Source organism: Grammomys surdaster, unplaced genomic scaffold (genome assembly GCF_004785775.1).
Source record: "Grammomys surdaster isolate TR1022 unplaced genomic scaffold, NIH_TR_1.0 334, whole genome shotgun sequence".
Classification (NCBI taxonomy): Eukaryota; Metazoa; Chordata; class Mammalia; order Rodentia; family Muridae; genus Grammomys; species Grammomys surdaster.
Genome location: NW_021604753.1, coordinates 1,454,606 through 1,461,802, shown reverse-complemented (window position 1 = coordinate 1,461,802; position 7,197 = coordinate 1,454,606).

Genomic DNA, 7,197 nt, shown 5'->3' with positions numbered 1-7,197 from the left:
CTCCCTCCCTCCCTCTCTCCCTCCCTCTCTCCCTCTCTCCCTCCCTCTCTCTCTCTCTCTCTCTCTCTCTTTCTCTCTCGCTCTCTGTCTCTCTCTTTCTCTCTCTCTCAGTGGTTTTTTTATTATGCCCAGGCTTACCTCTAGCACCATGGCCTTAAACACCATCTGTACAGCATAGACTTAAGAATATGATTTTCTAGTCATACCCTTAACCCTAAACTTCAAACTGACTACTCAGTGAATTTTCTCCATGAGTGTTCATGATCACAAGTTTAGTATGGTTGAGAACTTGTACCTCCATCTTGTATGTGACTTTCTTGAGCACTTGACCCCTTTGGAGTCAATGGCAATAACACTGTTGCAGTTATTGTCATTCTCCTTCTGTTGGGTCCCACATACAACACATGGAGGGCCCTGCAAAATGTGTCTCCCATAAGATCATACTTCAATCATAATTCAACAGTGGCCCAAAGGCATTCTGGTCTAAAGGTCATCCAGTCCTCACATGACTACCAGAGCCTCCTCCATCTTCCTGCTCCCCCTTCTTCCTTGCTGATCACCCTGAATACTATTGAGTTACATTTTCAAATACCACATGGCTCCCATGCTCAGAACGCTCCTCTTAGCCACAGTGGTTGCCCTGCACTCCTAGGAAAAGAATCCTAAGTATTTGTCAAGCAGAGTTCTTTCTTCCTGCAAGCATGATTGTTGTACTTTAGCCAGCCTCCTTATTGTACTTAGCCAGTCTCCTTATCCTGCATGTAATTCCAGCTCTTAGTGCTTGCAACTGCTCCTCTAATCCACACTGACCATTAAGCAGAGAGCAGAGATTACTCACGAAAAGCGAACTGTGTGAGAGCCACTTCTAGGTTCTGTTCCAGAGCTTAGGAAAACACACTCATATCTGGCATTGCTCCATTTTGGCTCAGCTTGACACTCATGCACATCTTCAGTAAGAACTGATCTCATAATGACAAAAGCCAAGCACACACACACACACACAGAGAAAGAGAGAGAGAGAGAAGGCTATACTAATTTTGTCCCACTTGGCACCAATATCCTAAGACTTCTGATCACATGCTGGTTTCCATGATGTGACCATCTATAGAGACAAAAGTCCAGTCCCAGATCAAATGCTGTTTACAAAGCACTGCACTGTACAACTCAATCTCCAGCTGATGCAGATGCACACCTCCAATCATCTCTGGCAAGACAGAGGGAAACTTGGAACCCCTCACTGGCCTGAACTAACTAGAAAACATCAGTTTCCCTAACGTGAATCTTGCTCCCTAAGATCATGACATTAAGGACATGTGGCACTCTGATAAGTTTATTTTGTAAGGTGCCTGACAAACTTCTTCCCAGACTCCATTGAAGATAGAATTATGCATGTGACCTAGTCATGACTATTGAGACATTAATGGAGTTCCATCTAATAGAGCTTCTAGGGAGACTGATCGTCTAACAAGATGGAACATACTCATCAATATCTCTTTGCCTCCTTTTCTTCCATCCCAGGAAGGAAACATAATTCTTGTCCATACAACAGTCATTTTATATCATTTTGACAAGAATATATACTAAGAATGGTTGTAGTAGAGTAAAGACAGAAGCCCAGGGCCCCAAGAGCATCTCTGTTTTACCACACTTCCCCTGGGATCCCTCTATCTCTCCAGCCTTTCAATAGAGGAGAAGAATCAACCTCTTTTTTGAGCCACTGTGTGTTATATTCCCAGTTTCATTAACCACATCAGAATCATGTCTGATGTTTACAATTCTCATCTGTCCTAATTGTGCCATCAGGCTAAGTGTGAGAAGGGATGGCGTCTTCCTCAGCAAACATGGAAGCCTTTTCTTCCATTGTAAATCAGTGAAATCTGCCAACCTGCTGAATCACTAGTTTCACAGATAGACTGGGAGCCTGCGCATGCTGGCACTGGGTAAAGGATGGACATTGGGAGTAAATAAAATCTCCTGCTGCAGCATTACTTCAACACCCTCACCCACCCACCCCCAAACAACAAAACCACACCGAATCCCCAAATCAACCAAAAACATATCAAATTCCCAAACAACCAAAACACATCAAATCCCCCAACCAATCAAAAACACATCAAATCTCCAAACCAACCAAAACCATACGAAATCCCCAAACAACCAAAAACACACCAAAATCCTCAAACAACCCAAATATCCTCACCCCACCAAATCCCCAAACCAACCAAAACCAGCCTCACCCCACCAAATCCCCCAAACAACAGAAACCACAGCAAATCTCCAAACAACGAAAACCATACCAAATCTCCAAACCGACCAAAACCACACCAAATTCCCCAAACAACGAAAAAAACACCCAAATCCCCTAGGACCCTGTGACCTCAATCCTTGTCTAGGTAGATGCTAGTGCATACTTTTATTTTATTTCATTTATTTTATTTTATTTTATTTTATTTTATTTTATTTTATTTTATTTTATTTTATTTTATTGGCTTATGAAACAGAAATTTTCTTTTTTTTATAATCCTAGAGGAGAGGAGTCCAAGGTCATGCTGCTAGCATTATTGGTTCCTGGTAAGAACACTCTTATTCCTCTCATGTAAAGAGCCACCCCTCTCACAGTGTGAAAAAAAAAAGGGCTCTCTAGAATCACTAGAACCCCCACCCCCTCTGTGTCCCTCTGTCTCTCTGTCTTCCGCCTCCTCTCTCTTCTTTTCAAAACTCTAGTTAAAACTTTCTGGTTTTAACAGACAACATTTCAAATTGCCATTGGCAAATGACAGTTATCTAACATGACTTTCAATCTTGTGCCATAGCCTTTCTGACCCTGGATATCCCCCTCCCCTAGGAAACAGTCTTAGCTGCTTTCCAAGTCAGGAGAGACTCACGTTTCCATGCAAATGTTTGTGAAATCTCTCTGTGCTCTTCCACTGATGGCAAATGAATTGCCTCATAGTCTAAAATATCAGCTTCTAAAAAAGTTAAGGTTTCTGCCTTCTGAATAAGAATTCATATTCTGTGCCTCTCATGGGGTTCTCTTTGCCAGTCGATTCTCATTGTACACACACCCATACCCATTCACACACACACACACACACACAGAAAAAAGCAGGGTCAGTATAGAAATGCCACATCTGCCTTGAATTCGTACTCGAGACTAAAATAATTATGGCACTTTATTTTCACATGGCCAACAAACCATTTTTAAATTACAAGTAAAGAAAAATACCTTTTATTCCCAAGAGAATAAAGATGAATACCAGCTTTGAGAGCAAGAGTGGAAAACAGCTTTGAGGGTCCTGAATAATAGAATGTGGGTGCCACAGCGATGCTTTTGTTAACTTCTCCTAAGACAAAGGTGTGAGCAGCATGGACTCTTCCTTCCTCCTTCTTCTTCTCTTGCCCCTCCCTCCCTCCCCTCCCTCTCTTCCTCTGCCTCTCTATCTTTGTCTGTGTGTGTCCATGTGCTTGCGTGTGTATGAGTGTATGTGTGTGTGTGCTAGTGCGTGCACACGCGCGTTCACACGTGTGGATGTGTGTCTGGACTGTGTGACTAAGCTATAGAAATCACCCTATGGGCTGCCTCTCAGATGACTATGTGTGAAACATCAGTCAAGGGAATTAGTTCAATCAACCTCCCTGTCTGGGTACAGATGCTTCTAGAAGACCTTCAGGAAGGAACAATGAAATCTTGACAAGCGACTTAACCCTGTACCCCTTATGTCAAGGTTTCTTATCCTCAATGCTGTTGACATTTGAAGCACAATAATGTCATGGAGGCCTGTCTTGTGCATGGTGGCATGTTTAGCATCAGCAGCGTTCATGGCTTCTACCCACTAGACACCAGTAGCACCCCCACCCACCCCTTGTCACTCCATTGTGATAACTGAAAATGTCTCCAGACATTGCCAAATATCCCTCAGGGGATAAATTTGCCCCAGTGAGAACTACTGCCCTACAAGAGGCAGACTTAAACCTGGACAGATTTCACTTCAGAGTTAAATTAGAGTGTTAGGTCCCACACATTCCTGAATCATTTCTTGCTAACACCCACCCCTGCTTATAGGGACAACTGGTCGACTTGCGGAGAGAAATCTGCTCAAACCTCGCCACACATAGAAAGATGATCTAGATACAATGTTATCACTGGAGACAGTGGTACACATGCATAGTTGATGGTTCTGATTAAAACTTGGTCCTTGGGGCATAAGCCACCCAGGCTCCTTCTGGAATGCTGCTCTCCGATGACTTGCTCCTAGCACAGGGCAGCCCCTCCTTCCTCTTCTCAGTCACCTCCTGCTCTTCTTATGGCTACTCACCCTCCTCCTACAGAAGCCACAGACTCAGCCCTCCATCGTTTCTCTCTATGCCATAGCTTTAAATGCCATCTTTAGCCCAGTGACCTGGACCACCCACACTGAATGCCAGACTTTGACCCCTGCCAACTGCTTGGCCTCTTCCCATAGAGGCTATCTAGTTGATCACACTTAATAAGCCAAGAAAAATCTCTCTCTTTCTACCCACAGTGGTTTCACAATAAGTCTCTCTTCATTTATAAATTGCCACCAACATGCCTGGTGTCACATGAGGTAGTAAACCAGGAGTCATTCTTAAAAGTTCCTCCCTCAGTGTCATTCTCTGCTATAGTGAAGCCATCAATACGTTGTTCACCACTCATGTTCCTGCAAGGATTCTCATTAACCACATGGACTCACACAAAAACAAAAAGACATCAAAGTAGGAAGAAGCCTTTGGAGAAGAAAGGGGCTCTTAGCAGGAGTAGGGTGAGAAAAATAATTGTCAACTAAAATCTATTGTACATATAAGTGAAATACCAAAGAATATTTTTAAATCTATAAAAGTATTTTACGAGACTCTTTTCTCTTTTCTCTCTTTGCAATATGCAGTATAACCCAGATGTGGATCCCCCACTCACTGCTCCTCTGAGACCCCGGGTGAGCCTAGGACTGGAGTCCATTGGCCTGTTATGCAGATGAATGATGTCCCTGGGGCAGTACAGAAAGCAATTGCACAACCATGCCCAGGAGTTCTCCTATGTTCCAACCTTCATCACCTCTCACCAAGATCCAGGAGCAAGCACCCAACACTTACTGCTGTTTCATCTCTGACCCCAAGAGGCCTCCATTCTTCAACTAACAACCACCAAGGGTGATGTTTTTGAAAATCTGCACCTCAAATAATATTGCAGTCTAACTGAAATTCTGTCAATAGTTCCCCAGCTCTCTTCACATAAAATGCAAACGCAATTTTCCATGTTCAGGACTTGTTTGATCTGCTTTGTCTAACTCTTCTCAGTTATCTATCGGCTTCCCCTCCCCCCATCTCCATTTCTCTATCTCTGCTTCTGTCTCTCTCTTTGTGTCTCTCTATGTCTCTGACATGTGTATATGTGTGTATGTGTGTATATGTGTGTGTATGTATGTGTGTGTATATGTGTGTGTATGTGTGTGTACGTGTGTGTGTACATGTGTGTGCATGTGTGTATGTGTGTGTGTATGTGTGTGTATGTATGTGTGTGTACGTGTGTGTGTACATGTGTGTGTACGTCTGTATGTGTGTGTATGTTTGTGTGTGTGTGTATGTGTGTGTGTGTATGTGTGTGTGTGTGTGTGTACAACTCTGTGAGGGCTAGAGGTCAACCTTGGGTATTATTTCTCAGGTGATAGCCACTTGTTTTGAAGACACGGTCATTCATTGGCCCAGGTTTCACTGATTAGACTGTGCTTGCTGATTGGCAAGTTCCTGGGAACAAGCGTCTGTACCTCCCTGGTGCTGAGAGGACGATGTCCACCACCACACCCAGCTTTCTATTTCCCAAGCAATCTTGCTTTCTCATCAGTACTTTCTCAGTTGAGCAAGCTCTCCCCAGCTCCACTGGCCCTTTTGCTCCATACTAAAACACTTTTTCTCCTGTCTCCAAATATGATTTCTTTGCACCCCCAATACTTTTCCAAACTCACACTCCCAATATTCTTTATATGGCAAAGTCCTTCTGACTTCTCAGCCTCCATTTAACTTGGACTACTGTTATGATGATAAGCCAGAAACACCCTGTCCTCTTCAGGGCACACCTCACAACCTTGACTGGAGTCTGTCAAGTGTTTTCCCTGTTCTCTTCAGGGCACACCTCACAACCTTGACTGGAGTCTGTCAAGTGTTTTGTTCATTTCTGCATTCCTAGAACTTAGCACTATACTGAGGCCATGGCAGCCACTCAACCAGCACTCTGAGTTAAGTGGACAGGCAAGCACCTGAGACAACCATTGCTAACACTTTTTGGTGTGCTGTTTCATGTTAATATGACCATTTGTTAAACTAGGGATTAAGATATAAACACATATAAATAAGTAAAATGCAGGAGAATTAAGAAGTATTTATGATTCAGGTATAAGAGTGAACATCACCTCCTTGAAAACCATCAGCTATCACCTCAAATGGAAGAGACCCTGCTCTCCATCACGGTGGCAGCCCCTTGCTTTAGCTTTTCAGGCATCATCTTCAGCTGAGTTGTGTTCTTATTGTGTGTTTCTTCTCTCCTGGGGCACCAGTGTACTCTTCATGAAGCCAGAGATCAAGTTCATCTTGCTCGATGTTAAGTGCCCTGTGCCTAATAGTCTCCTGGTGAAAGCAAGTGCTCAATAAATGTTTGTTGAATGATGAATGAATATCTGATGTTTCTCTGCCCAGAAAAAAAAATCTTCTAATCTTGATTCAAACTGCTTGTTGGACTTAAGGAGAAACCCTTTAACTGTACTTAGCATTTTAAGGCTCTCATCAGCTGCAAAGAGACACTGACAGGTTTAAGATGTGCTCTGTCCAAAGCTGTTACATGCACTTGGCTCAGCTGCAGAAGACAGGGTGACATTTACTCTGATGAGGGATGAAGGCTTTGCCTTTCTGGTCTGAAAATGGGGCCCTGTAACCCATCTGTTGACAGGAGCAGTTCTGGGTTCTTCTATCGCCTAATCAGACTGACAGCAAACTTCAACCTGAGTCTCTTTGGGCAATGATGTGGTACTAGGACAAGATTTAAAATGAAGAAGCTGCAGAGGGATGTAGAAGAATAAGGGACAGAGACCAAGAAGGTCTCCAGCCACAGAGAGTCACAGAATGAGAGCAGCCAGGGCATCCACACACACTGGGTTCAGGACTTCTCTTTTCCGTATTCCAGTCCTTGGC